At 44.2% G+C, this 20,596-nt stretch overlaps 1 long non-coding RNA gene across 2 annotated transcripts in view; it reads right to left on the bottom strand.

The window, feature by feature from the left end:
* LOC144827245 (uncharacterized) overlaps positions 1–20,596 on the bottom strand; it is a 145,479-nt gene that overhangs the window by 19,438 nt on the left and 105,445 nt on the right. For both annotated transcript variants that reach the window (XR_013610097.1, XR_013610098.1), the window contains one exon: positions 3,396–3,484. This is a non-coding gene — a long non-coding RNA (uncharacterized LOC144827245). The remainder of the gene's footprint in view (positions 1–3,395; positions 3,485–20,596) is intronic.

The following is a 20,596-nucleotide window of genomic DNA, read 5'->3' on the forward strand; positions in this document are numbered from 1 at the left end:
GTAGACAGTGAGCTCAAATGCTAATATGTTTTGAGATTCGACAGGCAGGAGCTTAACTTTAGACCCCAGTGCAATTTTAACCCATACTGCCAACCCTCTCGAGGGTCTACCCAACTCCTTCCTAGTGGTATTAATAGCATAAACAGAAAAGCCACTTCTGTGTGGGATATACAAGCTCCATTAAAATTACATCATAGGAGTCCGCAAAGGAACACCATTCTGGATCAACTAAGAGCTTAGAAATCCCTGCCACATTCCAGACAAGAAACCTTAAAGAATGGTCAACAAAATCCCCCCTTCCACAATCCCAGAGATTATGGCAACCATACTGCTATTTGTATCCGCAGCAATACACTCACAATGGGCCTCAGGGGTGGAAATCAAGTCCAGGGATGGGGGGGAGAGGGGGCTTCTGATAAATGCGTGTTTTTTTAGTGGCCCTGGAGGGACTCAGTTGTTGGCTAGTGTCATCTGGTCCTCGTGCAGGGGTCAACTTTGCCCTCTCTATTCATCCATATTGAGTGAGGGGAATCTTGGTAAGGTGGGCCTGGAAGGCATCAACATTGGCCTACTAGGGGGCCTAACTGGAGGTCTATATCTGATAGAAATGTTGGAGTTCCCAGGGGGGATCATGCGTGAATCGAACACCAATAATCCAGTAATCATTCCCTCATCAAAAAAACGGACTTTGATTGTATCCCAAGGTAACCCTGGAAGGGGCAGTCTTTCTACAGACTTAATATCATCTCTGATGATTAAATAACAGTGTCGGGTGGACCTAAACCAATGGATGACCTTATTTTTAAGTGAGTCCTAATCTTCATGTTTAACCATGGTAGTTTGGAAATCTCTGTGAGGTAGACCACAGCTCGATTACCCCACCCCACCATTAAGTTAGGTATGTTACTAGTGCTGTGATCTTTAATACTGCGGGGGTAGATGAGTGAGCCTGGTTGTAGTAGCATTGTGTGGAGGTTTGGTGTTACCCAAGCTGCGATGTCCTGAGCACCTATCTTCAACCCCCTTTGACGCCGTGATTGGGAGGGCTATTGAAGTATCTGATAGAGCCACCTTCCTGCTATTAACCCTCTCTGCTAGACTTTCAACCTTCACTCTAGGTGCGACAACCTCGTCTCTCAGTGACTCAATTAATGCTTTCAGCACCTGTATCTCACCAACAGAGATTTTACATATTTTTTCAGGATCATCTGTCCCAGCCCCAGCCCCTGCCCCAACTTCCTCGTTTACAAGGACATCAAACCTATTTTGGCACTCAATTTGTTTAATCAATGCTGCAACGGAAGAATATCTCAACTCGTTGCAGAGTGGTGGAACCAATGGTCTGGGTTCCAGGTCAGATGGCTTCATGGTCAGACCCTTACTCTGTCGTTTAGTGTGTTTTTTAAACATATGTGGTATTTGCTCAGCAGTTCTTTTTGCTGATGGCGGTTCAGGGAAGACGGCTAACGTATCTCCAAGATTATTCTCGGGATTATTCTCAGCACTAATAGGGCTTCCAGGCGGGGAGAGTGGGCTAGATCGTGACATTCAATACCTTCCAGGCAGAGGCAGAGGCAATCCGAATATCCTGTACCGGCAGTAGTTGAGAGTGCTTAGGTTAAGCCCAGCACGACATGCAGCAACAGCCAACAGGAAATCGTCAACAGCCCTCGTGCAGCAAAGGATGCTTTGAACTGTGATCCTTGGCCCACGGTGTCTCTGTTTCGCATCCTGCACTGCGGGAGTGTCAGGCCCTTTTTGGGCGTCTTTAGGGAAGCATAGAAGATCAGATGACACAAGTTAAAAATCCTTAAGTGCTTATTTACAAGCCCATTGCGTCACTGATGTGTCACATTTTGTATCGTATCGGCGGCGCAGTGTGCCTGCCCATATTTGCAAGGCCATGAAAAGCCATCCTGCATGGCTTTTCGTGGCCTTGTAAATCTGGCCCCCTTTCAACCATCACTGTACCTGAAATGGGTGTTCCATGGGCTTTGCTGTTGGTGTTCCCACACAACAGCCATGGAATCTGATGCATTCCCAGATTTACAAGGTTTTGCAAACGTGGAAATACATCAGATTCCTATGTCTCCCCAGGGCGGGCGCAACAAGGAAAAATACCTTTATTTCTCCTCGTTTTTCCTTTTTCCATGTGTGCTGCACTTTGCAGCACACATAAAAAGAGGAAAACACCTCTTGTGATGGTGTTTGTGCAGGAAGGTGTTCCTTCGTGCCCCAAAACAATTACCCCTACAGCGAAGACACCCTTGCACCATTGCTCAAAAGTGTCTGCATTACCGCATGGCAGCCCATTGTGCGCCAGCGCAGGGAAAATGGACAGTAATGTACCATATCTCAAAGATAAGGTGCATTCCTGCCCTTTTTTGACGCAGAGCAGCAAGATTTCTCGCAGCCTGACCTGTGCCAAAACCTTGTAAATGAGGCCCTTAGATGCCACCTCTACCAAAGTTCTTGAATTTGAAAGATCAGTTAAGGAGATCGAAGACAGGAATCACAGAGAGAACCTGAGACTTTTGGGCCTTCACAAAGCCGCAGACTACATGCTCATTACTGTATGAAGATACCTTGGGGCTTATTTATGAGCCCCTGAGTCACTTTTGCGTCTCCGTTGCGTAATTGTTTGTGATGCAGCGGTGGCATAAATAATGCAACATATTTACAAAGTGACGCATCTAGGCAGATGCGTCACTTCGTAAACCCCTGCCCTACATTATACCTGCGTCAGTATAATGTATGCAGGTTGGGCATTCCCATGCAAAAAAGGGTCGTAGGAGTGGCTCAGTGAAATCTATAAGATTTCACTGCGCCACTTCCAGGACACCAATACGTCAAAACCTTATGCCTGCCTCATGGCAGGCGTACTGGTGATGTAGGCCCTTTCACATGGGGCTTGCCCCATGTGAAAGGACACATTGCTGGAGTTGCGTCTGTTTTCAGACACACCCCAGACACACCCCAGCAATGTACCACTTTTGCGCTGACAGATAAGTTAGTAATACTGACGTATCTGTCACACCGTGGCGACATGATGCGTCATACAGTAAATATGACGCATCCATCTCATAAACGAGGCCCCTTGAACTTCGAGATAGAACACATCGCAAAACGATAAAAAGATTCCTTTCTAAACACTTTTGTTTATTAAAGATTTTTAATATATATATTTTTATTAACTTTATTAAACAGAAAATGTTACGAAAGAATGAGACCCGATATAGGCCTACTATTGCAACCTTTAATGGAGTGAAATAGTCGGTCAACACACATCAAAACTACAAATAACACATTAACTACAGCTTTCTACCTCCCTCCTCTCTCCTTACAATTAATATTACCACTAGTTGATTTATTTTATTCAATGTAATTTGTCTTACCTTGATGGAGCTCTCCCTTGCATCTGATCCATAGCGCGACGATCCCCTTAATTACTAAAGTTACGTTTGCTCGGCAACGTCATCTCTTACTGTAAAAATTAAAAAAGGACATTTTCTACCATTGACTTCAATTGAAGTATGATAACATTTTAAATTTTTTTTATAAAAAATGTTTTTGTAAATTAAAAATTGCAACTTTTTATAAATTATATGAAATATCGAACTTTTTGGGGATTTTTTTTTATTTGCTAAAAATAACAATATCCTAAATGTAAATAAAAACGTTTTATTAATAAATTACATCTCTTGTATTTATTTCTTCATGTTAAATTTAATTAAATTGATATATGCAGTTTCCAATATTTTTTAATAATTTACACAATAATGTCTTTATAATTGTCTCTATAATGTTCCAATACCTATGTAACTTTTTTATTACTCTTTTTGTTGCTAATTTTATTTGAAATTTCTTACAAATATATAAGTTAATTCCACAAGTTACATATTTATTGTGAATTTTCCACATCTTTTTCTTTTAAAACAAACTATCAATAAAAAAAATTCTTTTTTCTATAACAATGAATCTAATATATTCAATAAAACTTAGTTTCAAATTCCATTTATCTCTACTTTTTTCTCTAAATTTTAAAGATAATGTATTTGATGAAATATACTCTAGTATTAATTTTAATACCTGAGTATTTTTTCCATATAATATAACCCTCCATTTTATTTCTCTCTATAATATTCAAAATTATAATAAAATACTTTTAAAAACTGTCTCTAGTTTATTTTAAAATAATATTTTTATTATTAAACTTCTACCAGAAAACATTTTAATATCCCAATATACCTTTCTAAATATGTATTTCAATAATACACTAGTACTTATTTTAATATCTAAGTTGTGGTAAATAAATAATTAATTACCGGTACTATTTTTGATTACAGTGAATAAAACAGATAGCTCAATAAATAAGAGACAGGATTCGAGGTATCTTGAGTCTACAGGCTTTAATCAGGCATAAAGGACAGGAACAGGACAGCCTGTACGGGAATGAAGGCAGCTGCCGGGGAAATGGGAGTAAGGGCTCACTTTCAACATGGGTGCACAGCATATATATTAAAACAATTGCATTACATTCAATACAGTAGGCGTAGCAGTAGGCGTAACTAGTAGCAGTCGCGAAAGATAAGGGCAAAATGATGTAACAAGAAGGCGTGTACAGGGCGTATACATAGACATGTGATGTGTACGTAACAGAAATGTCATAAAACGGGGCGGAAACATGGAGGGGGCTACCTGAGCAGCTGGGACCTCTAACCTAGTGGTGCGCGAAAAACGGGCAATGACGTGTTACCAGGGAGAACTGGGGCTATGACTTCTGCGCTAGAAGAGGAGACTACAGTCTACAGTGTCAGGACGACTTGTACCTAAAACATATCTGGTATCTGGTATTTGGAGTACATATTGATAGAATCCAAAAGTTATCAGGGCAAAGGCTAATAGACACTAAGACTGATGCATGCATAATTCTACATGTATTGCGTGTGCGAGGAATATTCTATGAATATTAATACAGTATTTCTCTTACATGAAGACAGTAAGGCTAGACCATGGCTGAAACTGTTGATGCGATTCAGTAGCTTAGGAATGCAGAGAAGGAGGGCTGGACTGATAACTAGAAGCATAACATACTCTTGGCAGACTGGGGGGCAGAGCCAGGCCGGGCCGGGCACTGTGAGGCAGGAAGTAAGTGAAGGGTCAGGGATGCAGGTGGGGGCTGTATCGCTCCTCGGAGAGGGTTCAGGAGACAGGAGCTGAAACTGGTGTCCGGGCCCTTTTGAGGCCTAGAAACGGGGACAATTCAATGAATTAACGTGCACACTGTAAAACGTGGCAACATAGGTTTACATAGGCCTAATACTCGTTGTTTTCACGAGAACTGGAGACTGGCATACTAGAGATGGACACAACTGTAATTGCGTCTTTAATCGATCAAAGGGGAATACATGCATATCGATCATGCACATATAGCATAAGATGGGGAACACGTAGGCACATATAACATGGCAAAATTTACTTTTCCACATTCCCTCCTTGTGCCCTACGTTTCCATCAGGAAACATCAATATTCATAATACCATCTATCATTTCATATAGCATCATTTGCTCGTCTCGAATTGTCTTGGAACGGGATTTGGGACTAGGACTAGGAATACAAGAGGTAGCACACATGCCGCAAATCGCAGGGCCACATTGTATACAGAGGCAGCAACTGAAAATGATCATTACTGCAATACCTAGGAATGACAATACTTTCCATCCCCAGGCAGATATGATACTCCAGAGCCAACCGGACCATGTCCAGGTGCCTGGATTCTGGTGTAACTGATGGGCAATTTTATGAAGTCTGGTTATAGCTGAATAAACAGACGGCGCGTTATTAGGAATGAAAATGCAGCAACTAGATCCGATGACTCTACATGCTCCTCCTCTATCGGCCAGTATGACGTCAAGAACGAGACGATTTTGGAGCACGACAAATCTCATAGCAGATTGCTCTTCGGTTAAGTTACCTAGAGCAGAAGTAGTCTCATTCACTACTGCTTCAAGGGTTCTGGTTAACCTACGTATTAACTTACTATTCTGGACAGGTCCTATAAAGAAGAAGAAACCTTTATTGAAGTCTTGATATTGTTCTAGAGTAGTTTCAGTTTGATCGACAATTGGGGACTCGATCTCCCTTCTATGTCTGACGTGTACTAGATGTGTGTTTCTGTGATAATCAGATGGGGCTAGAAAAACTGGTGGCAGTAGGAAGGCAATATAACATGTTCCATCCCAATCGAGGGGCAGACGAACATATGCGGTCTGACCACAAACAAAATAAGAATGACGTGAAGCTTTGAAAATAGATTTCCCACTGTCACTATACTCGACAGTAGTAGTACAATCACTATGTCCTACATGTGCGGATCCATTCTTTCTGATACATAATTCGCCTTTGACTGGTAGTACTGAAATAGCAGGCAAATCTGGAGTAGTACCGGACTGGACATTCAGGACCATGAAATTCGAGGAATAATTACCTAAATCATATACTTCATTTTCTAGATCTAACCCTGTTCTATGGGAGAGACCTTGCTTGTCTGGAAAACATGTTCGATTCAGAAGGGACATATCAGTTGAGGATGACGTTAACGTTGACCATGCTCCACATGAACCATTATGTGAAAACGGATAAGGAAAGAGTGGCAGAACTCCTTTCGGTGTCTGGAAAGGGGGGAGTCGACCACACACCCAACAATTAGTAGCATTGCTGGTCTGGTGTGAATAGTGTAACATTCGGATGAATGTATTATTTCGCATGGCAAGACGATAGGATAGCTCGTGAGGAGGCAGATCACTAAATGTGTGCTCTACTGTAGCATTGGAAAACATATGTACATGTGAAATTGGAAAACATAAATGTAAAGCATAACTTGTGCAAGTAACCATAAGACTCAAAAATAACAAGAAAAATAGAACAATAATACATCTTTTGGAGTTTTGACTAACTCTCTCACTGTGGGGGTCTATCTCATACATGTCAGGAACCTGTCTAACCGTTTCACCCGAGAGGGACTTAGACAATTAAACTGGCTGACTTATTTTACTAGACCGGAGTTTATCTTTATACTCCTGCTGCGGAGTTTTCTCTAACAGGGGAAGCTTGAGTTCAGAGTCTGTTTTTAGGCAGTCTTTAGGAATAAGGCAGTCCTTAAGAAATGTCTTTTCTCGTAATCCATGGAATTTTTTAATATGGCTGGTGTGGACCCAGCCCTTCCTGCCTTCAAGTTTCACGGCGGTCCTTGTTGTTAACAACACCATTCGAGGCTTCTGCCAACGAGGTTCCAGCGGACTTGAACGATCAAAATTTCGGACCAATACGTGTTCACCAGGAACGACTTCATGCGGTTTCACCTCGGTGTTGTCTGGAAATGCAGCGGCAACCTGTGAACGACAAGAGTGTAGGGCAGACATCAAGGAAGCTAGGTAATCTGTCAGCATATTACTGGAAACATCTGTAATACTACGGGGTCTAGGTGTACCCCACATGTTTGGGGGGCGGCCGAATACGACCTCATACGGGGACAGACCTGATCTGGAATGTGCAACCATCCTCATATAGAATAGAGCGACTGGCAGGGCAACTAGCCAATCTACACCTTTTTCTCTACATACTTTAGCAATTCGGATTTTCAAAGTCTGATTATGTCTCTCTACGAGACCGGCTGCTTCAGGATGGCGCACACAATGGAACTTCCACTGGTACCCTAACAGAAGGGAAACATGTTTCATGAGCTCGGATGAGAATGGCTGGCCGTTATCTGAATACACGACCCTAGGGAGTCCATAGCGGGGAAAGAACTCACGAACCAACTGCCTGGCAGTGGTCGCAGCTGTGTAATCTGGAACTGGATATGCTTCTGTCCACCTGGACAAAGCGCATACAACTACGAGGACATACTTGAAACCTCGACATCGCTCCATCTGAATATAATCCATCTGAAGGACTTCAAAAGGATGGTCAGGAGGTTGGAATCCCCCTTGTTCCACCGGGACACTTTTACCTGGATTGAACTGACAACATATCATACAGGTACGGACTTTCTGCTTGGCTGCAGCTCGTAAATGCTTGTTGAACCAAAGGTTCTGAATACTGTCTAAAATAGCTTTTTCTCCTAGATGTGCTGGACTATGTGCGGTATTGATAATGACTTGAACCATAGAGTCGGGGAGAAACCATGTGGCTTTTCCCTTCGTCAACCATCCTTGATCTGTCTGGACCCCTCCTTGTTCGGACCATTTCTTGATTTCTTCAGAAGTAGCATGTAACTGTATGTCTATGACATCTTGTGTAGGGTCCTTAACTGTCATACAAGTAGTCTGATCTGGAGTGGGTGTCTGTGTCGTGTTAACTGGAATGTCTGGAGTCTGAGCTGTAAGCTTGGCTGTTCGATCTGCTAGATCGTTACCTTGGGAAATAATGTCAGTGACTTTCGTATGTGCCTTGCACTTCATGATAGCAATAGCTGTCGGTAAATGTATTGCATCTAACAGAGCTTGAATGAGGAGACCATGCTGAATCTTGGTTCCATGAGAAGTCATGAAACCTCGTTCTTGCCAGAGCACTCCAAAGTCGTGTACGACTCCGAATGCATAACGTGAATCTGTATATATGTTTACTTTCAGGTTCTTGGCACGTATGCAGGCTTGGGTCAGAGCGACTAGCTCTGCTGCTTGAGAAGACAGGGTGTCAATACGATGTGTTTCTATAACTTCGGTTTCAGTAGTCACTGCATACGCGGCTACTAGTTCTCCTGTACTTGCTCTCATACATGAACCATCCACATAAAGTGTCAGGTCTGGATTCGGTAATGCAATGTCGGTCAGATCTTGTCTTGGCTTTGTCATAGTGGTAACAACTTCCACACAGTCATGTGTGGCAGGATTTGAAGTAACTGACGTAACAGTGTAGCGGGATTTAAAATGTTGCAGCGTCTGATTTCTATGTGTGGCTGGAACAGTGTAAGTTCATAACCTGTTAAACGTGCAATTGTCAAGTGCTGAGTCTGGGTTCTGTTTAAAAGAACTTCCACGGAGTGTGGAACTTGTACTGTCAGGGAGTGTCCTAATACTATGGAATCACTTTGTCTGATAGCTAGAGCTGTGGCTGCAACTGACTTGAGGCACGCAGGCAGAGCCTGGGCCACTGGATCTAATGTGCTAGAGAAATAAGCACAGGGCTTGTATTGTCCTGCTTGATTTTGTGTAAGAACAGATAATGCAGTACCATCATGTTCTGTGACAAAAAGTGTAAAAGGCTTACTGTAGTTCGGTGTTGCTAGAACAGGTGCTTGGCATAAGGCTTTCTTTAATTCATTGAAAACAAGTGTATGTTCCTGGGTCCAAGGGAGGACAGTCGATACGGCTGCCTCCTGTGTCGTTAACTGTATCAGTGGCTTGGCTAGAAATGCATACTGAGGAATCCATTGTCTGCAGTAAGAAGTAAGGCCGATAAAAGCTCATACCTCCTTCTGAGTCTTGGGCTGTGGAAGACTCGCTATTAACTGGATACGGTCAGGTGTCAACTGCCTACCCCACTTGGACAGTAAGTGTCCCAAGTAGACCACTTGCTGGACACAGAATTGTAATTTGGAAGGGGACACCTTGTGCCCCTGCTCGGCCAGAAAATACAGGACTGTAAGTGACGCTCGCTCGCAGCCACGTTCAGAACGGGCTGTGATCAATAGATCATCGACATACTGGAGCAGGGCAGTGTCAGTTGGCATGTGAATATTGTCTAGTTGTCTCTTAAGTGCTTGACTGTAGATACTAGGACTTTCTGTAAAACCTTGAGGAGCTCGTGTGAATTTATAGCTTCTTCCATTTAAACAGAAACCGAAAAGGAACTGGCTGTCTGGATGAATGGGGACACTGAAGAATGCGTTCTTGAGATCGATAACTGTGAAGAACGTGGCTTCAGAATCAATGGCTGTCAAGAGGGATGAAATATCTGGGACCACTGGGTACTGTGGTATGATACATTTATTAAGCTCTCGAAGATCGATCACTAATCGATATACTGGAGGTGCATTTGGATCAGTACGTTTCAGGACTGGAATGATAGGAGAATTACATATATTGGAGTCAGTTTCTACAACCACTCCTTGAGCAATAAGTTCGTCAATAATTTTGGATAAGGCTGCTACAGCCTCAGGTGGCAATTTGTACTGTCTGATTCGTGGCAAAACTATACCTTGTTTCAGAGTCACACGATGGGGTGTGATATGCATACAACCTACATCAGTTGGACCTTGCGCCCATAAATGCTGTGGTACATTCAATAATCTTGGATCAAAATCACGTAATACATAATGACCTTTAAAGTCTCTCAAAAACAATCGGACCCCCTCTGGGGAACAGCAAATTACTGCTCCTAATTCTTTTAACGTCTTAATGCCTAACAGATTCTCTGGGCAAGATTTCGTGAGTAACAAGTCTGTGGTTCGGGACAATGGACCAACTTCTAGAGTAACTGGTTTCGATATTTCATTAACAATAGGCTTTCCTGAAAATCCAAGGGAAACATTTCTAGAGCCTGAGAGCGGAGCCCCTGGAACCTCGTCATGACTGATAGTAGTCCTACTTGCCCCTGTGTCAATCAGAAACTTTCTGTCTTCCCCTAATACTTGACTGTGTACATAGGGACCCTCTTGATCTACAGGTATCTCGATGAGAGGCAAGCCTACCTCCCTCTCTAGGCTGTTTCATGAATACTGTTGATACTCTGGATACTCTGTCTGAGCATACTGGTACATCTGCTGTGTAACATGATGTGTTGCAGCGATAGGCTGCGGTGCTGGAACTGTCTGTTGTGCATTCTGTGGTGACTGAGAAGTCTGTGAAACTTGTTCTTGTCTAGGCGGACGTGGTCTTTCTTTAGTCTTACCAGTAGCTATGTTGTGTTTCAGAACTGCACACTCGTTTATAAAATGACCTGGCTGTTTACAGTAATTGCAAGTCCCTTTAACGGGAGCTGCGGGATGACTGGCTTGATTCGGACCCCTCTTCTGACTGTCTTGTGGAACAGATTGTGCAATTAATACTTTCATTTTCGTGTCTTTCATACGTCTTCTTTCGTGTTCTTGCTCTTCCCTGATTCTATTCTGGTGATACTGGAGCATTTGTAACATCTGTGACGGAGTATTAGCTTGCCAGGTACTTTCGACTTTCAAAACTTGATTTTTAACTTGTGGACTTGAATTCTCGACTAGTTTGGTGACAAAAAGATGAGGGTACGATTCACTACTTGTTTTCAGACCACTGTTAATAATAAAACATTTTTCAAATCTAGAATAAAAATCACTAGTGTCTTCATCTTGTTTCTGTTTACAAGCTGAGATTGCATCCCAATCTTCCTTTTTCGTGGCTAGTAATCTTCGCAATACTTGTATCAATAACTCGGGCAAATCTTTACATTTATCCCCAAGACCGGTACCTGGTACTCGTATATTATCTTCAGCTTCTAGAGCTGTCCAATCAATCTTTTTCTCTCCCACCTTCCATTCTTTTTCCTTGAGTTTTTCATATACCCCTGCGGGCAACAGGACCTTTAACATTTTAATGGTATCAGGATACGTGTATTCTCCCATACGGAGCATGTCTTTTAATTCTCGGTGGAACCCTGCTGGATCTTTATCGTGACAGAGAATTAACTTTTTCATCTCTAAGAGTTCCATCTTTGTGATAGGGGTGTAAACAAATACTCGTTCTAGATCACCACCCGTTCCTCTAACTGGGTGTACTTCTCGTAACGGATTCTGTCTATCTATGTAGAATGATTTACTTTCTGGAGGTGAGGCGCGAACAAAATGCGGATTCAAAAACGTTCGATATTTGTGGCGCTGTTCTAGAATGATATTAACTAAATCGGTACCTAGACCTCTCCATCTATACTGGAGTAACTCGTTCAAAACATCATGTAACGGACCTGGATCAGAATGCTGTCCCTCATACAGTGTAATGAGGTGCTGGATCATATACATACCCACCAGTCGCTGCTCGGCTGAGGGCAATTTCAGAAACATTTGTGCCACTATTTCGTCTGGAAAAGTGGTAGAATCAGTAGTCCATCGGACTGCTGATCGGGCTAGTTCTTGTTCATGCATGGTACTAAGCTCACTATAGCCTATTCGTGATTTCAGAATGTGATCGGTAGCTTGGAATACTTGTTCAAGAGAACCCTGTTCTGGTGCTGGTGAAGGGAAAACTTTCTTGTGATCTAGGCGTGAATATCGATCGGAAAGTCTAGTTCTACCTACATACGCTATTCTGGAGGGATTCTCGTCGTCTACCTCTTCATTATCAGAGTTGTCTTCTTTCTCGGTTACTTGTGCTGCTTCTCGTTTCTCGTGTAACTTTATTATTTCCCTACGAATTTTCTTGTACATACTCTCTATACACTTCTGTGTCTTGTGTCTTCCCTCGGCTATATGGTCACTCCATTTAGTCAGGACTTTCATTTCTTCCGGATCTTTATCCGGATAATCTTGTTCCCTTATTAAACAATTAATTAGAAACTTTAAAAGCATGAGCTGAATCTCGACTTTTCTTTGAACCATGGCGTTGCCAATACTTTCTGGATCTGCTCCTGTACGGATAAAACGATATATTCTGTCTAGATATTCCTTCATATTGGGCAGGGTGTCCAAATATCCGGTCACCCGTCTTAAACGCAATGAATATATGACCATATTACCATCGCCTGAAACTGGATCATAACGGCATTCAGTAAGTGCTCGCTTGATATCTGCAAATGACTGAATTTTTGGCGAACGCTGTAACGCTCGTTCATGTCGCTCAAGTATCGTCAGACGTCTATGTTGTGGCGGGGTTCCAGGAGGACTTCCCCCTGTGGCTCCTAAACTAGAATCGTCAGTGTGTACTGTACGTGCTGGGAGAGTGACTGATGTAGCGGGTACATGTACTGTAGGCTGGACCGGGGGTACTGTAGCAGGTGCTGCAACGGGTGCCCCGGTGGCTGGAGGAACAGGAATTACGTTATTTACAGGAGCAGGCGGAACAGGATTAGCATATGCTGGGACTGTATCGTCCAAGTAGGACGAGAGAAAAATATCAGCTGCGGTCGGTTTGTGACGTAGCTTGATCGGAACTAATGGCGGCGGAAAATTACATGGTGCCTCCGGGGTTGCTTTTGGCAAGCCCTCGGCAAGAAGAGGATACATACCCTTAATAAGGGCATTTCTCTGTCTGTCTGACTGTTCTGCTTTTACTCGTTCACCTACTTCGATTAATTCCCTTTCTTGGGCTCTTTCTGAAGATTCCCTACTTAATTCTGTTTTTCTGATTTCTTTTTCTGTTCTTCTATGAGATTCTTTGCGCCATAACTCGATGGCATCTTTCTGGGACTGTCTGGCTTTCTTTTTCCATAATGCTTCTTCTACTCGCATGATGCACTCGGCATCCCACGTACCTGATACGGGCCATCTATATTTCTCTTCTAATTCCTTGGTGTAATCCACCCATAAGTCTAGATATATTATGGCACTTAAGCCATGCTTATGATACATAAAATGACCTGGACTGTCCCTAGGCGGGACAGGAACTGCTTCCTCGAGCAATCCTTTTCTGGTTTTCAACTGACGTAACTTAGAGAATAGAGGCATTGTCTAGGCTGGAATTCGAACACAATACAATACACGATAAACACAATAATGACTGGAAAAACAAATCACTCATACCACGACATTGAAAACATATTAAATAACATTTAGAATAACAGTTCGGACAGAAATATTACCTGGTATACTGAGAACAGAACACATGAACTTCTCGAGAACGAAACTTACTAGAATTACTAGATGCACTGCTAAAACAGTACGAAACATACCGGTCCCATAAAGAGACACGTCAGGACCCGCGTCCACCTAGGTGAACACTTCGTGTTGGATCTGCGTACCCAAACCCACGGACCAGAGACAAATTAATTGACCCTGTCTAGATACTACCCCAGCAACGGTACTCACCGGGCAGCAAGAACGGAAGGCCTCGGACTGGACTGGACTACGAAACTTCGGACTTCAGTTACAGGTGGGCCTCCGGATACCTCGGACCTTGGACTCTCGGCTTGGGCTCTGGTCGGGACTCGCCGCGTTCCTCACCGCCTCGTCTGGATGCTGGACCGCAACCTCCGTCTCCTCCGTGGGCCTGAGGGATACTTGAAAAAACAACAAGTGATGGACTGAATGTGGATCAATGTCACACACTCCCCCAGTCAAAAGATCTGGGCCCAAATCCATCGTTTTTTTGCACTCCACACCACCCTGGGTTAGACAATGGCGATATGCAAATCAGCTCTGACCCTGTTGCCCCATGGGAACAGTCCAGTCCGAACTACAAAAGCCATGTCCTTCCCAGAACGGAATCAAGCATCCGAGGACCGGACCGGTTTCGAGGTAACACCTCTCTTCAGCCCGGCTAGCTTGACTCCAAGTGGTGTGGAGTGCCTGGGACCCACGTCTGGGCATCCCCAGCGCACTTAGGGCGGCAATTGCAAAAACAACAAGTGATGGACTGAATGTGGATCAATGTCACACACTCCCCCAGTCAAAAGATCTGGGCCCAAATCCATCGTTTTTTTGCACTCCACACCACCCTGGGTTAGACAATGGCGATATGCAAATCAGCTCTGACCCTGTTGCCCCATGGGAACAGTCCAGTCCGAACTACAAAAGCCATGTCCTTCCCAGAACGGAATCAAGCATCCGAGGACCGGACCGGTTTCGAGGTAACACCTCTCTTCAGCCCGGCTAGCTTGACTCCAAGTGGTGTGGAGTGCCTGGGACCCACGTCTGGGCATCCCCAGCGCACTTAGGGCGGCAATTGCAAAAACAACAAGTGATGGACTGAATGTGGATCAATGTCACACACTCCCCCAGTCAAAAGATCTGGGCCCAAATCCATCGTTTTTTTGCACTCCACACCACCCTGGGTTAGACAATGGCGATATGCAAATCAGCTCTGACCCTGTTGCCCCATGGGAACAGTCCAGTCCGAACTACAAAAGCCATGTCCTTCCCAGAACGGAATCAAGCATCCAAGGACCGGACCGGTTTCGAGGTAACACCTCTCTTCAGCCCGGCTAGCTTGACTCCAAGTGGTGTGGAGTGCCTGGGACCCACGTCTGGGCATCCCCAGCGCACTTAGGGCGGCAATTGCAAAAACAACAAGTGATGGACTGAATGTGGATCAATGTCACACACTCCCCCAGTCAAAAGATCTGGGCCCAAATCCATCGTTTTTTTGCACTCCACACCACCCTGGGTTAGACAATGGCGATATGCAAATCAGCTCTGACCCTGTTGCCCCATGGGAACAGTCCAGTCCGAACTACAAAAGCCATGTCCTTCCCAGAACGGAATCAAGCATCCGAGGACCGGACCGGTTTCGAGGTAACACCTCTCTTCAGCCCGGCTAGCTTGACTCCAAGTGGTGTGGAGTGCCTGGGACCCACGTCTGGGCATCCCCAGCGCACTAAGGGCGGCAATTGCAAAAACAACAAGTGATGGACTGAATGTGGATCAATGTCACACACTCCCCCAGTCAAAAGATCTGGGCCCAAATCCATCGTTTTTTTTGCACTCCACACCACCCTGGGTTAGACAATGGCGATATGCAAATCAGCTCTGACCCTGTTGCCCCATGGGAACAGTCCAGTCCGAACTACAAAAGCCATGTCCTTCCCAGAACGGAATCAAGCAACCGAGGACCGGACCGGTTTCGAGGTAACACCTCTCTTCAGCCCGGCTAGCTTGACTCCAAATGGTGTGGAGTGCCTGGGACCCACGTCTGGGCATCCCCAGCGCACTTAGGGCGGCAATTGCAAAAACAACAAGTGATGGACTGAATGTGGATCAATGTCACACACTCCCCCAGTCAAAAGATCTGGGCCCAAATCCATCGTTTTTTTGCACTCCACACCACCCTGGGTTAGACAATGGCGATATGCAAATCAGCTCTGACCCTGTTGCCCCATGGGAACAGTCCAGTCCGAACTACAAAAGCCATGTCCTTCCCAGAACGGAATCAAGCGTCCGAGGACCGGACCGGTTTCGAGGTAACACCTCTCTTCAGCCCGGCTAGCTTGACTCCAAGTGGTGTGGAGTGCCTGGGACCCACGTCTGGGCATCCCCAGCGCACTTAGGGCGGCAATTGCAAAAACAACAAGTGATGGACTGAATGTGGATCAATGTCACACACTCCCCCAGTCAAAAGATCTGGGCCCAAATCCATCGTCCCAGGCACTCCACACCACTTGGAGTCAAGCTAGCCGGGCTGAAGAGAGGTGTTACCTCGAAACCGGTCCGGTCCTCGGATGCTTGATTCCGTTCTGGGAAGGACATGGCTTTTGTAGTTCGGACTGGACTGTTCCCATGGGGCAACAGGGTCAGAGCTGATTTGCATATCGCCATTGTCTAACCCAGGGTGGTGTGGAGTGCAAAAAAACGATGGATTTGGGCCCAGATCTTTTGACTGGGGGAGTGTGTGACATTGATCCACATTCAGTCCATCACTTGTTGTTTTTGCAATTGCCGCCCTAGGTGCGCTGGGGATGCCCAGACGTGGGTCCCAGGCACTCCACACCACTTGGAGTCAAGCTAGCCGGGCTGAAGAGAGGTGTTACCTCGAAACCGGTCCGGTCCTCGGATGCTTGATTCCGTTCTGGGAAGGACATGGCTTTTGTAGTTCGGACTGGACTGTTCCCATGGGGCAACAGGGTCAGAGCTGATTTGCATATCGCCATTGTCTAACCCAGGGTGGTGTGGAGTGCAAAAAAACGATGGATTTGGGCCCAGATCTTTTGACTGGGGGAGTGTGTGACATTGATCCACATTCAGTCCATCACTTGTTGTTTTTGCAATTGCCGCCCTAGGTGCGCTGGGGATGCCCAGACGTGGGTCCCAGGCACTCCACACCACTTGGAGTCAAGCTAGCCGGGCTGAAGAGAGGTGTTACCTCGTAACCGGTCCGGTCCTCGGATGCTTGATTCCGTTCTGGGAAGGACATGGCTTTTGTAGTTCGGACTGGACTGTTCCCATGGGGCAACAGGGTCAGAGCTGATTTGCATATCTCCATTGTCTAACCCAGGGTGGTGTGGAGTGCAAAAAAACGATGAATTTGGGCCCAGATCTTTTGACTGGGGGAGTGTGTGACATTGATCCACATTCAGTCCATCACTTGTTGTTTTTGCAATTGCCGCCCTAGGTGCGCTGGGGATGCCCAGACGTGGGTCCCAGGCACTCCACACCACTTGGAGTCAAGCTAGCCGGGCTGAAGAGAGGTGTTACCTCGAAACCGGTCCGGTCCTCGGATGCTTGATTCCGTTCTGGGAAGGACATGGCTTTTGTAGTTCGAACTGGACTGTTCCCATGGGGCAACAGGGTCAGAGCTGATTTGCATATCGCCATTGTCTAACCCAGGGTGGTGTGGAGTGCAAAAAAACGATGGATTTGGGCCCAGATCTTTTGACTGGGGGAGTGTGTGACATTGATCCACATTCAGTCCATCACTTGTTGTTTTTGCAATTGCCGCCCTAGGTGCGCTGGGGATGCCCAGACGTGGGTCCCAGGCACTCCACACCACTTGGAGTCAAGCTAGCCGGGCTGAAGAGAGGTGTTACCTCGAAACCGGTCCGGTCCTCGGATGCTTGATTCCGTTCTGGGAAGGACATGGCTTTTGTAGTTCGGACTGGACTGTTCCCATGGGGCAACAGGGTCAGAGCTGATTTGCATATCGCCATTGTCTAACCCAGGGTGGTGTGGAGTGCAAAAAAACGATGGATTTGGGCCCAGATCTTTTGACTGGGGGAGTGTGTGACATTGATCCACATTCAGTCCATCACTTGTTGTTTTTGCAATTGAGGGATACTTGAAGCACAAATATCTGCACGTGCACGGTATGGTTCCGTCACGGCTGCAGAGGATCAGGGGGCCTGCGTGGCTTCGCCGGCGCGTGGGGAAAGGGCAAGTCCCTATTCGGGCGCCATTATGTGGTAAATAAATAATTAATTACCGGTACTATTTTTGATTACAGTGAATAAAACAGATAGCTCAATAAATAAGAGACAGGATTCGAGGTATCTTGAGTCTACAGGCTTTAATCAGGCATAAAGGACAGGAACAGGACAGCCTGTACGGGAATGAAGGCAGCTGCCGGGGAAATGGGAGTAAGGGCTCACTTTCAACATGGGTGCACAGTATATATATTAAAACAATTGCATTACATTCAATACAGTAGGCGTAGCAGTAGGCGTAACTAGTAGCAGTCGCGAAAGATAAGGGCAAAATGATGTAACAAGAAGGCGTGTGCAGGGCGTATACATAGACATGTGATGTGTACGTAACAGAAATGTCATAAAACGGGGCGGAAACATGGAGGGGGCTACCTGAGCAGCTGGGACCTCTAACCTAGTGGTGCGCGAAAAACGGGCAATGACGTGTTACCAGGGAGAACTGGGGCTATGACTTCTGCGCTAGAAGAGGAGACTACAGTCTACAGTGTCAGGACGACTTGTACCTAAAACATATCTGGTATCTGGTATTTGGAGTACATATTGATAGAATCCAAAAGTTATCAGGGCAAAGGCTAATAGACACTAAGACTGATGCATGCATAATTCTACATGTATTGCGTGTGCGAGGAATATTCTATGAATATTAATACAGTATTTCTCTTACATGAAGACAGTAAGGCTAGACCATGGCTGAAACTGTTGATGCGATTCAGTAGCTTAGGAATGCAGAGAAGGAGGGCTGGACTGATAACTAGAAGCATAACATACTCTTGGCAGACTGGGGGGCAGAGCCAGGCCGGGCCGGGCACTGTGAGGCAGGAAGTAAGTGAAGGGTCAGGGATGCAGGTGGGGGCTGTATCGCTCCTCGGAGAGGGTTCAGGAGACAGGAGCTGAAACTGTTGTCCGGGCCCTTTTGAGGCCTAGAAACGGGGACAATTCAATGAATTAACGTGCACACTGTAAAACGTGGCAACATAGGTTTACATAGGCCTAATACTCGTTGTTTTCACGAGAACTGGAGACTGGCATACTAGAGATGGACACAACTGTAATTGCGTCTTTAATCGATCAAAGGGGAATACATGCATATCGATCATGCACATATAGCATAAGATGGGGAACACGTAGGCACATATAACATGGCAAAATTTACTTTTCCACAAAGTAGTAAAAATTATAACTAAGCATTAAAAATATTTTTCAAAACATTTTCCTTTTTCATAATTTATTATCAATCGTTTCTCCCTAATAATATTAATGTATTTCACAATACATTATTTTATCTAATTTTAAATAATACTCTAATATTTTTTAAATAACTGAAAATGAATAGCAATTTCTTCAACAATTGTTTATTGAAATATATAATTTTTTCTCATTTTAAATATTCTATTTTTTAAATAACTGAAAATTTATAATAATTTCCTCAACAATTGTTAATTGAAATATATAATTTTTTTAAATCACTTTTTACGTATACATTCATTTCTTTTTTAATAAATACTTTAGTATTAATTGTAATGCCTGAGTATTAAAATAAACAAAAACACACTTTTTAACACCAATTTTTTTAACAACATATAATAATAACCAAAGTATTAATTAAAGTAGATAGCCACTACGTAAAATAAACTTACCATGCAATACTAACCAATGTGTTGTAATGGCATGCGTTTTAATAGTATGCGTTGTAATGGCATGCGTTGTAATGGTTTATGCGTTGTAATGGCATGCAATGTAATGGTGTCTGTGTTATAATGGATGATTTGTAAAGGCAGTGCATTGTAACGTGTGCGTATAATGCCTGCGTTGTAATGTATGTCCCCCCAATGACGCAGCCATTTATTTTTCAACATTTAACCTATGCATAAGAAACCATCCGCTTGAACTACATACAGCAATCTCAATACATAACTTGTTTGAAACACATGGCGCTTTTTAGGTAGAAAAGACTCCAGTGTAGAGTTCATCAGCAGCCGACATTTGTCAAAAATAGATCAGGTGAATTATTAGATGTGTACTACATTGTTTCAATATAGTGATGGCCTTTTAGTTTTTGATCTGGACCAAGATACGATCGAGCTCTGTCAAAGGTTTTTCATGTTTTGAAATGACTGGGCTTGCCCTCAATGCCGAAAAATGTAAATTGGATAACAATAAACTGACATTTCTGGACGCATATTTTCTAACAGGGGTATGTAACTAGATGCAGACAAAATAGCAACATTCAAAATTCTCCAATCTAAAGTGATGTGTCTAAGGTCACGTCTATCCAAAAAATGGCCAGTTATTGTGCCACATACATTTCACATTTTGCAACCGCTAGTACCCAAGAAAATGCAGACTGTTTGAATGAGCAAGGGAGAGTACTCAAGCTTTTCACAAAATAAAGAAAGATGTAACCTCATTCTTTCATGCCACTGTGTGCACTGATCTTACCATGATGCAAGTTCAGTTGGCTTAGCAGCCATTTTGATACAACACAAGATTTAAAGAGACTTCACCTTGACATATATCATATTCTGGTTGCAGTTTGACAGTGAGAAACCACGCACTCAT

The sequence above is a fragment of the Lissotriton helveticus genome, chromosome 4_1, assembly GCF_964261635.1.
Source record: "Lissotriton helveticus chromosome 4_1, aLisHel1.1, whole genome shotgun sequence".
In the NCBI taxonomy this organism is placed as follows: Eukaryota; Metazoa; Chordata; class Amphibia; order Caudata; family Salamandridae; genus Lissotriton; species Lissotriton helveticus.